This window comes from Mustela lutreola, chromosome 14 (assembly GCF_030435805.1).
Source record: "Mustela lutreola isolate mMusLut2 chromosome 14, mMusLut2.pri, whole genome shotgun sequence".
NCBI classification, from domain to species: Eukaryota; Metazoa; Chordata; class Mammalia; order Carnivora; family Mustelidae; genus Mustela; species Mustela lutreola.
In genome coordinates this window covers 1,057,187-1,077,584 of record NC_081303.1, presented here as the reverse complement: position 1 = coordinate 1,077,584, position 20,398 = coordinate 1,057,187, and the positions used below count along the sequence as shown (strand labels likewise).

The 20,398-nt window shown below is 44.1% G+C and overlaps 1 pseudogene; it reads left to right on the top strand.

Moving 5' to 3' along the window:
* Nucleotides 1–18,062: 18,062 nt before the first annotated feature.
* LOC131815201 (small ribosomal subunit protein uS5-like) lies at nt 18,063–19,928 on the top strand (annotated as a pseudogene).
* Nucleotides 19,929–20,398: the final 470 nt, after the last annotated feature.

Below are 20,398 nucleotides of genomic sequence, written 5' to 3'. Positions count from 1 at the left end.
GGATAGAAAACTCTAGCTGTTTTGGCCGACGAGCTTGGTCGAGGAGGGGCCTTTGATGAGGAACCACAGTGAAACACCGTGCGTGCAGTTCAGGAGAGAACATCCTCCTGGACCACATTTCATGCTGGCAAGTATCCAAGTCTTTAAAAATGATGAACATTTTTGAATCTGTAATGTACAAAGTAAGTACACTCGCAAACATAGAATCTTTACAAAAGTCCTCTACTTTGGTAGAACGCCCCATATGTCTCCAGTTTCCAGGTATAAAATTAGCGCACGAGAGCGGTGGACTCACTTGCCCGCGTAAGCGGTGGAGCTACGATTCTAAGAGGCAGACATCAAACGTTCTTTTTCTTTTTTTCTTTTCGTGAGCTACTTGTTCATTCAAATGCTGATGGCTTGCAACATTTTTATGGCAGAAATGGCTAACATTGGAGATCCACTCTGTAATTCTGTTTTCTCTACGAACTGGAATGTAATCTTCATCATTCTCTTTTAGCAACAGAACACTTGAGAGCTAAACGTGCCCTGGTGGGACGTGCAACGTCCACTGTAGGATCTTGGCTTGAAAACCACTGTAAAGCAAGTCAGAAACTTTGAGAAAGGCAAGAACAAGGTTCCTTGTCTGGCACCAAGAACATTCCTGGCAGCAAATTAACCGGCTTCTCTAGCAGTCTTGCAACGCTCAGGGTTGGGACCCCAGGGAGCACCAAGAAAACAGCTGTTGGACTCCTTGGGAGGCTCCGTCAGCATTAAAGACAGTTGGATAAAATATGGTTTTAACAATTGTGACATTGTTTTTAAACGTCGTCTTGATTTCCAGCTGGCAGCTCTGAACATTTCTGCCTCTGTTTTCATCACAAACTGCAAATCTTCCAATGTCAAAGGTGAACCACTGGGCCCCCCGACTGCAGCAATCCCTGTCCCTGAAGGATGTGTGTGGGCTGCGAGGCTGAGCTGCCCACAGGATGGGGACAAGGCGGCCACAGCTCGGAGGCTCACGAGACGACATCTTCTCTTTCCGTTTGACCCAGACTCTGTTTCTCATCCCTGGAGGTCCTGTTCTGTTCCAGAAATGTGCTCGTAGGTCATGGTGCAACTCAGTGTGGCTGAAATATTACTCAGGAAATAGATGTGCTTTTCTGTTTTTGTTTTGGTTGCTTAGTGTTGTTTTTGGAGAAATGTTGAGGGTTTTGTAGAAACTTTCTGATTTTGCTAGGAAACATCTTAAAAATGAGTAACATCGAAAAGTGGGGAAATTTGGACAGTAGGTCTTTAAGGCAATGTCTACTTTCCCCAAGACCAGACCAGAGGAGACATTAAATTTTCAAAATCCTGAAATAGGATTTACTACAATCCCAAGAAGTCCCCCATTCAGGCTCTTTGTTTGTGGTTTGCTTGTTTCCTTCTGAGCTCTAAGCCTCTCAGTTGCAGGCAGCTGTGGGAAAATGGACCTAGGGGGCAAAATGTAGCCCCTCACTCAGCTGAATTAAAAGGTTCTGGGGCTCCCAATGTCTGCTCAGACTGTGCACCTGCAGAAAGGGAGAGGGCAGAGCAGTGAAGGCTGAGTCATCACCGCAAGTAAAAAATAAGCAAAAAATGAGGGAAAACATTAGAAATGACAGAGAATGCACACAGCAGTAGCATAAACCAACCACGTCTCCCAGTACAACAGCCCACCAGGGGGTCCCCCACGACACTCCGTTCTGACTCCAGGAGTGGAAGGAGACGATTTGGAAATCATCATGAGGAAGTAGGGGGGTTCATTTCTGGAGTTTCGTTGTGAGGACCCCTGTTGTAGGCAGGTCCCAGAGAAATAATAAATTCCATAAAAGATGCGCGGGAGAGAGCAGAGATGATTCCTAGAGACCCAGCCAGAACTTCTTGGGTTCAGTGACACCTCTGAGGGAGAAAGCTGGTGCTTCAGACACTTCCTGTTCCTTGCCGGCCTCAGCGGGAGGATTTCGGAGGCCGCTCTGGCTCAGAAGCACAGGCCCTTTCCTTTGCATATACCCGTGTGCGGAAGGGAGCAGTGATCACATCACCCGTGGCCCCTGCCCACGTCTCCATGGTTTCAAATTACCTACGATGATAATAACCGTCTTTGTCCGGATTGTGCCGTCCCCTCAATTCTCCATTTCCATGGTGCAGGTCATGGGCACCCTTGACTTTCGCCCCCAAAATAAACAGCCCAAAGTGTGCTGAGAGGGAGCCACGGAGTGGAGAGAGAAGTGGATGCCCTGGGAAAGTGAGCAGACACCGTTGTGGCAAATTTGGAAGAGGAGCCTCAGCTGTGCTTTCTACTGGACAAGAGCGTGGCCCTTTTGGCGCATAGGGACCTCATGTAGCACAGGACGGCCAACCATCTCAGCTTGCCCAGATTCCTGTTCCAGCACCGAGCCTCTCTCCTCTCTCCGGGGGATGCAGAAAGGCCCAGCGGCCATGGATATGGAAAAGTGGGGGGAAAGTACAAAACCCATATAACAGCCCCAAACATCGGGCTGAAACTATTTCTCATGTCAAATGACTGCCACGCAGGTCACCCAGCTTCTGGGGCAGCTGCTGGTGCTTATCGCCCCATGATGCCACCTTAGCCTGGGCCGCTGTCACAGAATGCCACACGCTGAGTAGCATATGAACAACAGGAAGTGGTTTCTCACATGTCCTACGCTAGGAGCCCAGATCGAGGCACTGGCCGATTCTGTTTGCTGAGAGCCCACTGCCCAGTTCAAGGACGGTGTCCTTCTTCTGTCCTCACGTGGCCGAAGAGGAGAGGGAGCCCTCCTGGGGCTCTTTGGTAAAGGCAGGAAGCCCACTGGGAAGGAAGGGCCCCGTCCTCACATCCTAAGGACCTCCCAACGGCCCTGCCTCCTCATGGCGTTAGCACAGGCGCTGGCTGGCAACGTGTGTGTTCGAGGGGGACACAGACACGCAGACCACAGCAACTGCTGGTGCCCGGGCGGTCGCCTGCAGTTCAGCACGCTGGATGGGTCACTGCTGAATCACTGCGAGCGACTCGTGAGCAGTCCCGGCGCCCGGTAATCGCGAGCCTTAACAGTCCCCTTTTACTTTGCCCCAGGATCAATTATTAGAATAAACCTCGCTTGATTTTTTCACATTGTGATACCGTGATCTGCTTTCTAAGAGTTCAGGTAATGAAAACGAGAGTGATTCCAATACCGACTGCAGCGGGACACGGAAATTGCTAGAGAAGAAGGTTAAATGACTTGTACCTTAAGGACAGACGGAAGGACAGGTACAGTGGGAGGGGGTGCCGAGTAACCCGTGCGGACGTGCGGGGCACAGTGCACCTGTGCAGGGCTGACGCGGAGACCAGATCGCCTGTGCTCACGAGGACGCAGGCACACATATCTCTCCGCGAAGAGACCGTTTTCTCCAGGTCCCTAAAAGGACACCAGTGCTCTGCTGACTAACAACCGCACAAATGAGTAGACATTGTCCTGTGTCTCTCTCAGCATCACTGTGACACCGAGTAGTCATATGTTCTGACTCGGGCTACAACCAAAGTGCCTATTGTTGAAAAAGAGGAAATTTCCATGACAGATGTGCTGGCCCCTTAGAGTGTAGACTTGACTCCGTCAGATCTTACCGATGACGGTGCTTTCCACCGTTGAGGGGGTGTTGAGTCGAACGGAGGCAACAAAAGGTGTTCTTTCTTGCTCTCCAGAACTTTGGTTTGAAAAACGAAATTTCCAATCATTCTCTTGAATTCTGTGAATATTTTAAAGAAACCACAGAAAACAAACAAACAAAAAAAGATTCTTGATCTCTGAACACAAAGTAGACTGAGCAAATCTGCCTGTTTTGGCAGACGCTGCAAATGTAAATCTTGGTCAGTTCCATTCAGTCTCTGTGGACTTGTGAACTAGAAGACAGACTACCTACTTCCAAGACACGATGGTGGTGTAGGTGTAGGGTAGATGTTCTTACTCCGAAAGGGAGAAATTGGAAGGAACTGAGGGGCCACTGGCCCCAGTAGAGCTCAAAACCCAAGGGGGAAAATTCCTTTAGGTTTCAAAACCTGCGAATTGTCCTCCGTGGCTTAAGGTTCCTGCCTCTGGTCACACAGTCAACTCCCATCAGCTCCTGCCCCCACAGCAACCCCACTGTCCTCTGCACCCCCAGGAGCTGCTCCCGTGTTCTCAGCCCCTGGGCTTCCATCTCCCTCCTGCTCCTTGAAGAAGAGCGCCTGTTTGCAGCCTTGCAGCTCATGTTTATTGACTTTTGGAAAGCTGACCTTTTTTCTTCTTTAATTCTGTTCAGTTACTGTCCTTCCTGTTACCACATGGAAGTGTTTCTGCTGGCATTCCCAAAAGCCTATGGTCCCCCCCCCATGTATGTCAAAGGGATCCATTCATTAAACAAGATTTCCCCTGAATGACCCCATCCCTATCCCAGAATCCTTCTGATGGCTTATTGGATCAAAGCCACACACCTGATCTCTTCAACAAAAGGTTTTCCAGCCATACCCTTGGCCTTCTTTCCGGAATGCTTTTACTCAACAGTGAACTTCTTAATTCAGCATCCTTCGCAATCTGAATAGTTTGAGAACCTCTCAAATCATCAAATGTTGGTTCTTTTTTGTTTAACGTTTTTCCCTCAAATTCTCATTCTTCTCTCATTTGACTATAAGCAACAAGGGGAAAACAGGCTGCAACTTTCATACTTGGCTTGGAAATCTCACAAAATATCCAAGTTCAGAATTTACATGTTCTGCTTTCCAACCAACAGTAGAACGCAATCCAGCCAAGTCCTCTGCCACTTGATAAAAACAACAGTTTTTTTTTCTCCAGTTTTAAATGATATGTACCTCATTTCCTTCAGAGATCTCGCCAGAAACACAATCAACTTTTGTCTTTCTACCAACAGTCTCTTCAAGGCAGTCTGGGATATTTCTATCATGTCTCCCCAGACTCTTCCATTATCTAGTCCTAATTCTGAAGGAATTAAGAATTCCTAATTCCGCTTCCACACTTGTAAGTATTTACAAGTGACAGCAGCTCTTCACCACTTGGGACAAAAAAAAAAAAAAAAAAAAAAAAAAAAAAAAAAAAAAAAAAAAAAAAAAAGTATCGTAAGGTTCTAGAAGAGAAACAACCAATAAGACATATATATCCTGACACTCTGCTGTGGTCAACAGGCAGAATTTCTTCTAGATTTCAAGGAAATCTCAGTTTTGCTCTAAGATCTCCCAACTGATTCAATAAAGCCCACACATCATCAAAGATAGTCTTTAAAATCAATGGACTGTGGATGTTAACCACAACTACAAGATGCCTTCACGATACCACCGAAATTTGTGCTAAATTAAATAACTTGAAACCACAGCCAAGCCAAGCTGGCATATTAAGCAGGTATGTCACTCGTGAGGTAGGAAGTAGCACAGAGGATTTAGTTCACTCTGACTTAAGTGGTCATTTATATGATAACATGAAGATATTGACTCACAACTTGAATATGTTAGACCACAGTTTGATAGAAAACATACTTAAAGAGAATCACCTATGGAAATGCAAACTTTATGATTTCCTTCATCAAAGAGTAAGAGACCCCACTGAATTATCCCATATTTGCTCTTGTCATCACTTTGCACTGCTTCCCCGGCTGGTGAATTGAAAGAAGCGAGGAGGATAGGGCACAATGGAGGGTCAGCCCTGTTCTGTGCCTCAGTTGCTGAACTAGGGCCCACATTAAAATGTTACATTCTGGGGGGCACCTGGGTGGCTCAGTCGGTTAACCGTTAAGCGTCTGCCTTCAGCTCTGGTCATGATCCCAGGGTCTTGGGATTGAGCCCCATGTCAGGCTCTCTGCTCAGGCTCTCTGCTCAGCAGGGAGTTTGATTCTCCTTCCCGCCCCCACCTTTGTCAAGTAAATAAATAAAATTAAAAAATAAAATAAAATAAAATGTTACATTCTGGGATGGGAAAGAAGCAAAGATGGCAGAGAACTGGCAGATTGAGATGACATCAGGTCGCAGGAGTTCAGCGAGACAGTTATCAAACCATTCCAAACACCTAAAAACCCAACAGGAGATCAAAGAGAAGAACAGCAGCAATTCTAGAAAGAAAATCGACCACTTTCTGAAAGGTGGGACATGCGGAGAAGTGAATCCGAAAGCACAGGAAGATAGACCACGGGAGGAGGGGCCAACTCCTGGCAAGCAGCAGAGCAATGGAGCACAAAATCAGAACATTTAGAAGTCTGCTCCACTGAGGGATGCTGTTCCAGAGGCTAAGCAGGGGTGGAGCCCTCGCAGGAACAGTGTGGTGTCAGGTCCCACAGGGTCACAGAAGGATGGGGGTGCCTGAGTGCAGCAGAGCTTGCAGGTATTAGAGTGGGGAAGCCGGCTACAGAGACAGAGCCAAGGTCTGAGCTCTCAGCTCCGTGCTACCTTAAACTGTGATCCGTGGCACAGTCAGGTCACTGCTCTCCAACAAGTGGCAGATCCAGGGAGACCTACCGGAAGAGCAGAGTGGCAGGAATCTGCTGGGTTTGGACACCAAATGGGGCCATGCGCCAGAGATAGAAATACTTGGTCACAGGCCAGGGGAGCTTGGAGCCTGGCTGGAGACCAGGGAGACAGAAGGGACTGACGGCGTTTCTCCGAGGGCGCACTGAGGACCGGGGTCAAGCTCTCAGCTCCTCCAGTCAGAGACTGGGCAGCCGCCATCTTCATTCCCGTCCTCCAGAGTGGTATGGAAAGCTCTCAGGGAACAAAAGCTCCCAGCACAACCTGGAGCAGTTCGCTTAGTCTGGCCCCTGGCAAGGGCGATGTGGTTCTAACTCGGGCAAAGACACCTGAGAATCATGGCAACAGGCCCCTTCCACAGAAGATCAGCAAGAACATCCAGACAAGACCAAGTTCACTGATCAAGAAGTGCAGAACTCCAGAGCTAGGGGAAGGCAACATATAGAATTCATGGCTTTTTCCCCATGATCCTATAGAATTGCAAAATTAAATTAAATTTATTTTATTTTTTCTTACTATTTTTTCTTAAATTTTCCTCTTTTAACTTTTGTTTTAACTCCTTTATCTTATCAATACCTTTTCAAAAATGCCCTTTTAAATTTTCACTGTTATACTCTTATTTTATCCCTTCATCATATTTAACCTTATTTTTTGTATACATACAGGATTTTTTTTCTTTAAAATTTTGGAATATGGGGGCACCTGGGTGGCTCAGTGGGTTATAGCCTCTGCCCTCAGCTCAGGTCATGATCCTAGAGTCCTGGGATCGAACCCCGCATCGGGCTTTCTGCTCTGCGGGGAGCCTGCTTCCCCCTCTCTCTATGCCTGCCTCTCTGCAAACTTGTGATCTCTGTCGGTCAAATAAAGAAATAAAATCTTTAAAAAAAATTTTTGGGGGGCGCCTGGGTGGCTCAGTGGGTTAAGCCGCTGCCTTCGGCTCAGGTCATGATATCAGGGTCCTGGGATCGAGTCCCACATCGGGCTCTCTGCTCAGCAGGGGCCTGCTTCCCTCTCTCTCTCCCTGCCTGCCTCTCCATCTACTTGTGATTTCTCTCTGTCAAATAAATAAATAAAATCTTTAAAAAAATAAAAATAAAAAAAAATAAAAAAAATTTTTGGGATATGGTTTCTTCTAACGGATCAAAATATAGCTTAAATCTAGCTCTGCCCTGATCACATCCTCTCCTCTTTTTTTTTCCCAACCAACATCTCTTATCAATTCATTTTTTAGAATCTTCTTTAATTTTCATGTTTACAATCATACTCCATTCCTTCATCATGTTTACCCTTATTTTTGTATATATATATAAGTTTCTCTTTAATATTTTGGGAGGTAGTTTCTTCTAAGAGGCCAGAATACACCCAAAATCGAGTGGGTGGCTCTGTTCTAGCCACCAGTCTAATATATATATTTTTTATTTTTTTATTTTCCCCCCTTTCTTCTTCCCCTTTTGGGTCTGTCCTGATTTGTTTAGGATATATGTTTCTGGGGTCTTTGCCACCCTTTTAGTATTTTACTCTCTCATTCATATATTCTTATCTGGATAAAATGACAAGTTGGAAAAACCTAAATAAAAAGGAGCAAGAGGCAGGACAAACAGCTAGGGACCTAATCAATATGGACACTGGTAATATGTCAGAACTAGAGTTCAGAATGGTGATTATCAAGGTGCTAGCTGGGCTCAAAAAAGGCATGGAAGATATTAGAGAATCCCTTTCTGGAAAAATAAAATCCCTTTATGGAGAAATAAAAGAACTAAAATCTAACCAAGTTGAAATTAAAAAAGCTATTAATGAGGTGCAATAAAAAATGGAGGCTTTACTGCTAGGATAAATGTGGCAGAAGAGAGAATTAGTGATATAGAAGACCAAAGGATGGTGACTAAAGAAGCTGAGCTAAGGAGAGACAAACAACTACTGGAACACAAGGTGGATATTTGATAAGTGATACTGTAAGATGAAACAATATTAGAATAATTAGGATCCCAGAAGAAGAAGAAAGATAGGGGCAGAGGGTATATTGGAGCAAATTATAATAGAGAATCTCCCTAACGTGGCAAAGGGAACAAACATCAAAACGCAGGAGGCACAGAAAATCCCCTCAAAATCAGTAAAAATAGGTCCACACCCCATCATCTAATAGTAAAACTTATAAGTCTTAGTGACAAAGAGAAAAATCCAGAAAGCAGCAAGCGACAAGATGTATGTACTGACAAGAGCTCTATAACATACAATGGTAGAAATACTAGATTGACAGCAGATTTACCCACAGAGACCAGGCAGGCCAGATAGGACTGGCAGATATATTTAGATCATTAAATGAAAAATATATGCATCCAAAAATACTATATCCAGGTTAGGCTGTCATTGAAAATAGAAGGAAAGATAAAAAGCTTCCATGACAAACAGAAATTGAAAGAATTTGCAAACCCCAAACCAACCCTACAGGAAATATTGAAAGGGGGCCTATAAGCAAAGAGAGAGCCTAAAAGTAACAGACCAGAAAGGAACAGAGACAATATACAGTAACAGTCACCTTGCAGGCAATACAATGGCAATACATTCATATCTTTTAATAGTTACCCTGAATGTAAATGGGCTAAATGCTCCAATCAAAAGACACAGGGTATGAAAATGGATTAAAAAAACAAGACCCATAAAAAAAAAAAAAAAAAAAAAAAAACAAGACCCATCAATATGCCATCTACAAGAAACTCATTTTAGACCCAAAGACACCTCCAGATTTAAAGTGAGGGGTGGAAAACAATTTACCATGATAATGGATGTCAAAAGAAAGCTGGGGTGGCAATCCTTATATCAGATATTTTAGATTTTAAGCCAAAGACTATAATGGGAGATGAGGAAGGGCAATATATCATACTTAAAGTGTCTGTTCAACAAGAATATCTAACAATTTTAAATATCTTTGCGACCAACAAAGGAGCAGCCAATTATATAAATCAATTAATAACAAAATCAAAGAAACACATTGATGATAATACAATAATAGTAGGGGACTTAAACTCCCCCCCTCACTGAAACAGACAGATCATCTAAGCAAAAGATCAACAAGGAAATAAAGGCCTTAAATGACACACTGGACCAGATGAACATCACAGATATATTCAGAACATTCCATCCCAAAGCAACAGAATACACATTCTTCTCTAGTGCACATGGAACATTCTCCAGAATAGATCAGATCCTGGGTCACAAATCAGGTCTCAACTAGTACCAAAAGATTGGGATCATTCCCTGCATATTTTCAGACCATAATGCTCTGAAGCTAGAACTCAATAACAAGAGGAAAGTTGGATAGAACCCAAATACATGGAGGCTAAGAACATCCTACTAAAGAATGAATGGGTCAACCAGGAAACCAAAGGAGAATTGAAAAATTTCATGGAAACAAATGAAAATGCTCAAAATCTTCGGCACACAGCAAAGGTCCTGAAAGGAAAGTATATAGCAAACAAGCCTTTCTCAAGAAACGAGACAGGTCTCAAGTACACAATCTAACCCTACACCTAAAGGAGCTAGAGAAAGAACAGCAAAGAAAGCCCAAATCCAGCAGGAGAGAGGAATAATAAGGATCAGAGCAAAAATCAATGAAATAGAAGCCAAAAGAACAGTAGAACAAATCAACAAAACTATGAGCTGGCTCTTTGAAAGAATTAATAAGATTGATAAACACCTGGCCATACTTACCAAAAAGAAAAGAGAAAGGACCCAAATTAACAAAATCATGAATGAAAGAAGAGAGATCACAACCAACACCAAAGAAATACAAACATTTATAAGAACATATTATCAGCAGCTATACTCCAGCAAATCTGAGAATCTGGAAGAAATGGATGCATTCCTAGAGACACATAAACTACCACAACTGAACCAGGAGGAAACAGAAAACCTGAACAGATCCATAACCAGTAAAGAGATTGAAGCAGTCATCAAAAATCTCCAAACAAACAAGAGCCCAGGGCCAGATGGCTTCCCAGGGGAAATCTACCAAACTCATTTTATGTGGCCAGCATTACCAAAGACCCCATCAAAAAGGAGAAGTACAGACCAATATCCTTGATGAACACAAATGCAAAAATTCTCACCAAAATACTAGCCAATAGGACCCAACAGCACATTAAAAGGATTATCTACCACTACCAAGTACGATTTATTCCTGGGTTCCACAATTGGTTCAACATCTGCAAATCATTCAGTGTGATATGATACATTAATAAAATAAAGAACAGAACCATATGATATCCTCAACAGATGCTGAAAAATCATTTGACAAATACAGCATCCTTTCTTTATCAAAACTCTTCATAGTGTAGGGATAGAGGATACATACCTCAATATCATCAAAGTCATCTAGAAAAACCCACAGGGAATATCATTCTCAATAGAATGATATTGAATAGGAAAAAACTGAGAGCTTTTCCCCTTAAGGTCAGGAAGACGGCAGGGATGTCCACTATCACTACTGCTATCCAACATAGTACTAGAAGTCTTAGCTTCAGCAATCAGACAACAAAAATAAATAAATGTCATCCAAATCAGCACAGAAGAAGTAAAATTCTCACTCTTTGCAGATGACATACTTTATGCAGAAAACACAGAAGACTCCACTCCAAAACAGTTGGAACTCATACAGGAATTCAGTAAAGTGTCAGGACATAAAACCAAGGCACAGAAATCAGTTGCATTTCTATACACCTACAGCAAGACAGAAGAAAGAGAAATTAAGGAGTCAATCCCACTTACAATTACACCCAAAACCATAAGATACCTAGGAATAAACCTAACCAAGAGGCAAAGATTCTGTATTCAGAAAACTATAAAGTATTCATGAAAGAAACTGAGGAAGACACAAAGAAATGGAAAAACGTTCCATGCTCATGGATTGGAAGAACAAATATTGTGAAAATGTCGATGCTACCTAAAGCAATCTACACATTGAATGCAATCTCTATCAAAACACCATCACTTTTTTTCAAAGAAATGGAACAAATAATCCTAAAATTTATATGGAACCAGAACAGGCCCCAAATAGCCAGAGGAATGTTGAAAACGAAAGCCAAAGTTGGTGGCATCACAATTGCAGACTTCAAGCTCTATTACGAAGCTGTCATCATCAAGACAGTATGGAACTGGCACAAAAACAGACACATAGATCAATGGAACAGAACAGAGAGCCCAGAAATGGACCCTCAACTCTATGGTCAACTAATCTTTGACAAAGCAAGAAAAAATGCCCAATGCAGGATAGACAGTCTATTCAACAAATGTTGGGAAAATTGGACATCCACATGCAGAAGAATGAAACTGGACCATTTTCTTACTCCACATAGAAAAAATAGACTCAAAATGGAGGAAAGACCTCAATGTGAGACAGGAATCCATCAAAATCCTTGGGAAGAACACAGGCAACAACCTCTTCCACCTCAGCCACAGCAACTTCTTCCTAGAAATATTGCCAAAGGCAAGGGAAACAGGGGCAAAAATGAACTATTGGGACTTCATCAAGATCAAAAGGTTTTGCACAGCAAAGGGAATGGTTGACAAAGCCAAAAGACTACTGACAGAATGGGAGAAGATATTTGCAAATGTCATAATAGAAAAAGGGCTAGTATCCAAAATCTATAAAGAACTTATCAAACTCAACTCCCAAAGGACAAATAATCCAGTCAGGAAATGGGCAGAGAACATCAACAGACATTTCTGCAAAGGCATCCAAATGGCCAACAGACACATGAAGAAGTGCTCTATATTACTCGGCATCAGGGAAATACAAATCAAAACCACAATGAGATACAGCCTCACTCCAGTCAGAATGGCTAAAATTAACAAGTCAAGAAATGACAGATGTTGGCAAGGATGTGGAGAAAGGGGAACCCTCCTACACTGTTGGTGGGAATGTGAGCTGGTGCAGCCACTCTGGAAACCAGTATGGAAGTTCCTCAGAAAGTTGAAAATAGAGCTACCCTACGACCCAGCAATCACACTAATGGGTATTTACCCTAAAGATACAAATATAGTGATCAGAAGGGGCATGTGCACCCAAATGTTTATAGCAGCAATGTCCACAATAGCCAAACTATGGAAAGAACCTAGATGCCCCTCAACAGATGAATGGATAAAGAAGATGTGGTATATATACACAATGGAATACTATGCAGCCATCAAAAGAAACAAAATCTTGCCATTTGCGACAATGTGGATGGAACTAGAGGGTATTATGCTTAGCGAAATAAGTCAATCAGAGAAATGATCATCCCTGATATGAGGAAATAGAGAGGCAACGTGGGGGTTTGGGGGGTAGGAAAAGAACAAACGAAACAGGATGGGATCAGGAGGAAGACAAACCATAAGAGACTCTTAATCTCACAAAACAAATTGAGGGTTGTTGGGGGGTGGAAGGCAGGGAGAGGGTGGTGGAGTTATGGACATTGGGGAGGGTATGTGCCATGGTGTGTGCTGTGAAGTGTGTAAACCTGATGATTCATAGACCTGTACCCCTGGGGCTAATAATACATTATATGTTAATATAAAATAATTTTAAAAATAAATGAATAAATAAATAAATGAATAAAAACTTTACATTCTGTACTTTACTGCCAGAATACTGCAGCTGAAGCATTCCTTTAAATTCTAACATACCAGTAGGAAGAGCATTTCCATATGTCCCAAATTATGGTTGGATGTACTAAATAATAATGGTACTTGTAGTTACTAGAACATTGCCTTAGTGGGCTGCTCTGTATTTTATTAAGGTGGTTTTCTAAGAGTTTTCCTACAAATTCTTTTATTTTCATTTGGATATCATCAGTTTAAAATATGGGCTCCATATGTGTTCCTGACAGAGTCATGTAAGTATTGGCAGGACTATGTAGAAGGAGACTTTGACAACATTGGGGAAGGCCACTCGTCACTCGGGAAGCCAGCCAACTTCCCTGGAAAAACAAACAAACAAAAACAAAAACAAAAACAAAAACAAAAAACCACACACAACAAAATGAGCCCCTTCCTCCGGGCAGCTGTGTATGCTTCAGGGCCCGGCTCCAGCCGCATCGGCTCAGTACGTCCACTTCTTCAGTGTCCGGGGATTGGTTCAACTGAAGAAGCTGAGCGAAGGCTAATGAAGCTCACAAGAAAACACATTTATAAAGCCAGAATATCAAAGTATTAATGTAGAATAAAACCACACTGAGTGAACCAGATGTGGCTTCCACCCGACTACCCCTGCCTTTGCAGAAAAGCTTCCTGATTCTAATAAAATGCAATCAAGGGGAACTGAAAGAATCAAATGCTGAGTGGACTTAGGGCTTTGCTGAACTAATGCTTCCATTTCTGCAGCAGGGATTTACCTGTCAGACGAACCAAAGGCTTGCGTCCATCCATCTAAACCCCTTCTTCCCAGAGAGCGCTTGCATAGTCCGTTGCAAATACCAAGTAACAGTCCCATGTTACTAAGGCGGTTGACTTTCACGTACAATCTAACTGACATATTCTTCAGGGACATTAACTTTCTCAGTGTGGTTGCAGCCGATAGTCACGCTGGTCTGTGAGCCAGTCATTTTCTGCAGGAGGGACTAGGAGTCACTATAATGACCCACCTGAGCACATGCCCTTCATAGCCTCCTTGAGTTTCAGGAGATCATTTGACTAGTCCTGACCAGCAAACTTCCCGTGGAAGAGTCACGTGTCACTTGCAGATTGGAACATTTAAATTCCAGTGTGAAACTCTCCTGAGTTCCCTTTATCTTCCAAGATACCCAACTATAGCTCTAGAAAACGTCTGCTCCAGGTCCCGAGAGGAGGAACACTTATCCGTCCAACCACAGCCCTGATGCATGTACACTCCCATGTGTATGTATATGTATGTACACCCTGAACTGCCACAGAAGATCCATTATTTCAAATATTTCCACACAATCATGATTGTTAAATAATCTGAAACTTTCAAATCAAGCTTCAGCTTCATTTACAACGTTCTTCTACCACGAGGACTAAGAAGGGTCTCATCTATGCCCAATTAGTATTTTATTTGTCTGTTGGGGTCCAAGAGATCAGTAAAGATTAGTTCCTCCTATCTTAGATGTGACATGGTTCCCTTCATCTCCAGCCACCAGACCTGACCATCAACCCTAATCCTCAAACACCAGGAAAGGTGTCCCAAATCCTGACCATCTCAGGATTTCTCCTCCAAGGAAGGAAAACTCTGTGCATGCAGAGAAGTAAGAAGGGATGCTTGAGAGTCTCTCCCCTTCTCCTCCCCCTGATGGCAGCTCAGCACCACCATCTTTTTCTCCTCTGTGACGAAAAACAAAACAAAACAAAAAAATGGGGAAGGAACTTTGGAAGGAACTTTCAGATCCAAGACTCTAATTTTGCTATAGTTGAATCAAGACACTGCTTTGACCCTTTTCTTTTCCCCCAAGAAAAGTTCAGCTCTCTGTATAGACAAAGGAAGGAGATGAGGCACTTTGGTTAAAGTACTTAAGACCTGCGAGCACTATAGAAATGTGATCTCTCTCTTTTAGGGACTTTGAATTCTTAAGTCAGAAACGTAATCAGGATGTACTTCAGGAGCGCCTGGGTGGCGCAGTGGGTTAAGCCTCTGCCCTCAGCTCAGGTCATGGTCCCAGAGTCCTGGGATGGAGCCCCGCATCGGGCTCCCTGCTTGGCAGGGAGCCTGCTTATCTTCTCTCTCTTGCTATTTCTCTGTAAAAAGAAATAAATTAAAAATCTCCCCCCCTCTCTCTCTCTCTCTCTCTCTATATATATATATATATATATACACTTATACACACTTCAGTGTATAATTTTCAGTGTGATTGTATTTAAAGTCATAATTATACAAGGGAAATTAGCATCTCCTTTTAGCTCTTTGCTTTCCTTTGAGGTGACTTACTTACATGCTCCAGAAATTAAGGCTATAAATAACAATCACCACAGAAGAGAGGATTGCTGGACAGAAGGCCTTGGGGACATCGCCACCAAGTCACCAAGTCCTTCATCTGTGTCTCTGGTCAGTATCCCACGGATGCTGGCAGCCGGCAGAAGGCCCGTTGCTTGTCTCATTACCATGCTGTGGCCTTTAAGAGATGACTCAAGGGTTATTTTAACCAATTCCTAGGGATCTATAGACTAAACACTATTCTTTCATGACTACAATACAAATTTAAGAGTAGAGTCGGCCAAAGATACAGAAAACCATAAATTATGGGCAATTGAAAATCATCCAGATGGAACCTCTGGGTGGCTCAGTTGGTTAAGCCTCCAGCTCTTGGTTTTGGCTGCAGTCAGGACCTCGAGGTCGTGAGATCAAGCCCCACATTAAGCTCTGTGCTCTGTGGGGAGTCTGCTTGCGATTCCCCCCACGCTCCTTCCCCTCGGTCCCTCCCCCACCACTGCTCGCCTGTGTGCACTCATGCGCTCTCTCTCCCGCTCAAACAGATAAATTTTATTATTTATTTATTTATTTGAGAGGGAGAGAGAGCACGAGAGAGAGTGAGCATGAGTGGGTTGGAGGGGAAGGGCAGAGGCAGAGGGAGAAGCAGGCTCCCTACTGAGCAAGGAGCCTGACGCGGGACCCCATCCCAGGACCCCCAGATCACCACCTGAGCTGACGGCAGATGCTTCACTGACTGGCCACCCAGGTGCCCCAATAAAATCTTTTTTTTTTTTTTTTTAAGTCATCCAGACTAGTCTCAGCCAGTAAGAAATCTCCACAGTATCCTTGATAAAGTGATGTGTTAAAGGAATCTTGCCTTCAAAGCAACAGTAAACAACCATAATGGCCATGATTTATTGAGTTACTATAAACTGGGGAATGCGTCCTCACCAAAATCCTACGAGAAAAATAACTTTAATGCCTCTTTTACCAATGAAGTCCTGGAGGATTAGAGGAGCTGAAGAATTTCTCTGAGACCTCCTATTACTCAAAGCCCGCTCTGGCACTTTCTAAATTTCATGATTATAGCCCTTACCTGACGTTGCTCCTAACAGGTAACTATTAAAGACTTTGAAGGTGAAAGTGATATAATGAAGCTTTTGTTTTAAGAAATAACTTTAATAGCATAGAAAGAAGAAAGTTTGCATAAAAAGCCAGAGAAAGCTCCACCATCAAAATGGGAGAGAAAACCAAACTAATGTGTCCTATCGAAGCCCAGGTGAGAAACCAAAAGGAAACAAAACCGGCACAAAGTCTTAAGATGAGAGTTCCGCCTGGGATGAAGAGACCCGACTGAGACAATATCATCGCTTTTTGGGATTCACTCGCCGTTGACCGTGTTTCCCTGCCTGGTGCCGTTCCTGCTGAGCCCATGAACTCGCGTCCGGTCCTGAGCCCAGTGAGGCTGACGCAGGCAGCTGTACGCAGACTAACAACTCAGCACGGCCTTCAGCTCTCTCTTGTTCTTCGGTTGCGCGATTTTTTTTTTTTTTAAGCAGCATTCTGTTCACGTCAAGGAACCCAATATGGAAGCATTACTCTGAGTAAATATTAACTCACTTATATTTCCAAATGATCTTTATTTTACTTTAATCTCACAACTGCTGCGTGGAAGACAGATATTTTCTAACAATTAGCTTCAGGCCCTTCTCATTGATGACAACAAGTAAGTTGGGAACATGGACAGAAGACAGGAGACACTGAGAATTCCCCGTCTGAGCCACGGGGCAGCCTCAGGTCACACCAAGGCCCAAGTTTTCCAAGGACTTTATTTACTTTACTCTATTGTTATCCCTCAAACAGTTGAGCAAGTCAGACTCTGAAGGGCTGTTACACGTCCTTCTCAAATGTATATATCAAAGGAAACTAAGCAACCATAAATAACTCTGACCAGAAACGAATAATCAAATTCCTGGCACATTGTACCCTTTTACGTGACGTCAGTATCGTCACCTTCATTTCAGGAAGGAAAAAGCAGGAAGCATCACATTCCCCGTGACGCCCAGTGCGGGTGCTAGGAACAGGGAATCGGCGTGGTCAGGTTTACTACCGAAGTATGGCAATGATCTTGCACGGTACCGGCATTGACTATTTGGAAACAAAGACTGAATAAATGCACACTCTCATACAGAACGCAGTCAAAGCTTTTGGAACCACCGTGAAGCTGTGCGTCAGTCAATTCATACCTAAGTAACAATTTTGATGTTGCAGGCTGCTGTGATACCTTATAAACCCAGGAAGAAGAGCAGAAGATTATTTCTCTGACTGATGTCTTCTGAGACCCACAGTACCCTAAGAAAGAAACAAAGTTCTCTCCAACTCTTTCCCACTAAGAGGTCAAGGGTATGAAAGACTTTCTGGAACTGTTAGTTCAGCTAGGAAACGTTTGACCTTGTCCTCATGAACTCCTTGTTCTGTTGTTCTCACATTTTAAAGAAAATATTTGCTTTTCCTAAATAAGTCCAAAAACAAATGGTTTATTGACCTGTTTAACTAACTAGTAAACTTAGTGAGGAAACCATTAAAAAAAAAAGAAGAAGAAGAACACTTGAACAAGTAGTGAAGATTGTTAGGTGGGAATTACCCCTTCGAAACCCTTGCCGCATTCACGCGAGTATGAAGAAGTCACCGCCCGAGTACAGGAAACCACAGTCCCACAGGAGCCCCGTCCTCGCCGTCCCCAAGGCCCCAGGGCCTCAGACCCCCGTCAGTCGGCTGCTGCAAGTACACGGCGACCCCCGCTGATCCGTCCAGGGTGGGCCACTGCCTCACGCCCGTGAGTCTGTTTCTTGGATTTCCTCACGTACCTGGGACAAAATGAACCCAGTCCCTTCCAGGTGACCAACACTGTAATGCGTAAACTAAAACACGGCCCACAGTCATATTTTCTCATTTGTGGAAAGACTGACCTGTGCTGACCCAGGAGAAAAAAGGCTGATGTGTTGAGGGGGAAAGTAGAATTGAAAGAGAAGGAACCCTGAGCACCTTTCAGTCTTCAAATCCAGGGTCTCCTACGGGTGTGATGCCTTCAAGTCCTTGAATGGTTTTTGTGTTCTGCTTCCCCTCGTGACCTGTTAGATAACCCAGCACGGCTGCAAAACACTCTCCTTTCAATTTAACGCATTTGCAAGTACAGATTTTGTTGAAGTGCCTGAGAAACTTTAAATGGTTTTGAAATACAAAGTTCAGCTTTTGTTCTCATCTCTTTACTGTAGAGCCCAGGCCGAGGGAACAGCCACCGTCTCCATATTGCCGGTCATGGTGGCAGAGGGAAAGAGACCGTGGGAAGGCCTCACCTTGTTTAGCACTTGGGGGTCAGAAACAGTCCCGGACCACCCAGCTACCAAGCGGCTGCAAGCGCAGAGTGAGAGCGGGGAGCGCTGGGGAAATACCTCTCATGCCCAGCACACCCGCCCTCAGGGCTGCCAGCTGGGAGCTGGGATTATTTCTGTCCACTACACTGTGGACCGGAGCCAGAGAAATCGCCTGCGCTGCTCACGTTGTTGTGGGCCACGAGGTTCAGCCCCTCAACCATCCGGTCACTTTTGCTCAGGAACTCCGAACTAAGGTTTGCTAACTTAAAAAATAAGATGGTTTCTGCTGCTTCTCCAAGAAAACACCAGACGGCCGGGAACGCCAGAGCTGCAGCAGGAGCCTGGGGTGGGAAGCCCCTGGGATGGAGTCCAGGGCTCCCTCGGAGCCTTCCTGAGGGCGCCCAGGCTGGAATCGGGGAGGGATCAGAGTGGGTCTGGGTAGGGCAGAGGCTGGGAGATCAAGAAGGCGAGGGTGAAGACGAGGAGTGGACCCCGTCACCACACTGGGCCCCCTGGTGAAGGACACAAAGATCAAGTCCCTGGAGCGGATCTACACCTTCTCCCTGCCCATCAGAGAATCTGAGATCACGGACTCTTCCTGGGCGCATCCCTCAAGGTTGAGGTTTTGAAGATCAGGCCTACATGAAAGCAGACCGTGCTGCCCAGCGGACCAAGTTCAAGATGTTTGTTGCCATCGGGATTACAGTGGACATGTCGGGCTGGGTGTTAAGTGCTCCAAGGTGGTAACCATTACACCCATGGGGCCACCATCCTGGCTGAGCTTTCCATGTGGCAAGCCTACCAGGGGAACAAGATCCGCCCACCCAACGCTGTCCCAGGCAAGGTGACCGGCCGCTATGGCTCTGCCAGGACGCCTCACTGTGCCCCCAGAGGTATGGTCTCAGCCCGTGTGCCCGAGAAGCTCCTGATGATGGCCGGCGCTGACGACCGCTATACTTCAGCCAGGGGCGGCACTGTCACACGGGGCAACTTTGCCAGGGCTGCCTTCAACGCCGTTTCCAAGACCTACAGCTGTGTCACCCCTGACCCCTAGAAAGAGACCATGTTCACCAAGGATCCCTATCAGGGATTCACTGACCATCTTGTAAAGAAGACCCACACCAGGCTCCTGCCGTGGCCACCACATAGTTTTATACAAGAAAAATAAGGTGACTTTATGAATAAATAGTTTTAAGTTATGAGTTTTCTGTTTATTTGAGTGAAGCTAGTGATAAGGTTAAATGTGAAAGGAAATTGTTTCATTAGTTTTTGTGTTCTGTTGCTAAAGTGTTTAACATGTAGACAACACGTGGATGCTAAGGCTGAAAATTATGTAAGACACACAATTACCATTATTTTGGAATCTGGAAGACAAGAAGCAACTGTCCATCCACTCAGCCAATCCACATTAGATGTAAAATGTGAAAAAAAATAAAACTTTGTGTTTAAAAACATTTTGAAGTCTTTGTTACTTCAACAAAATGTACACTTTCTAGCGGATTCGGAAACTGAAGCTATTATCGGAGGCTGGAAGAATGCTAACAGTGTCGAAATATCTAATGAAAGTGCTGCCAATTACAACTGGGAAGGCAAATGAGCTCCCTCATTAGAGGGAGAAAATGCTAGAAGAAAGATGTT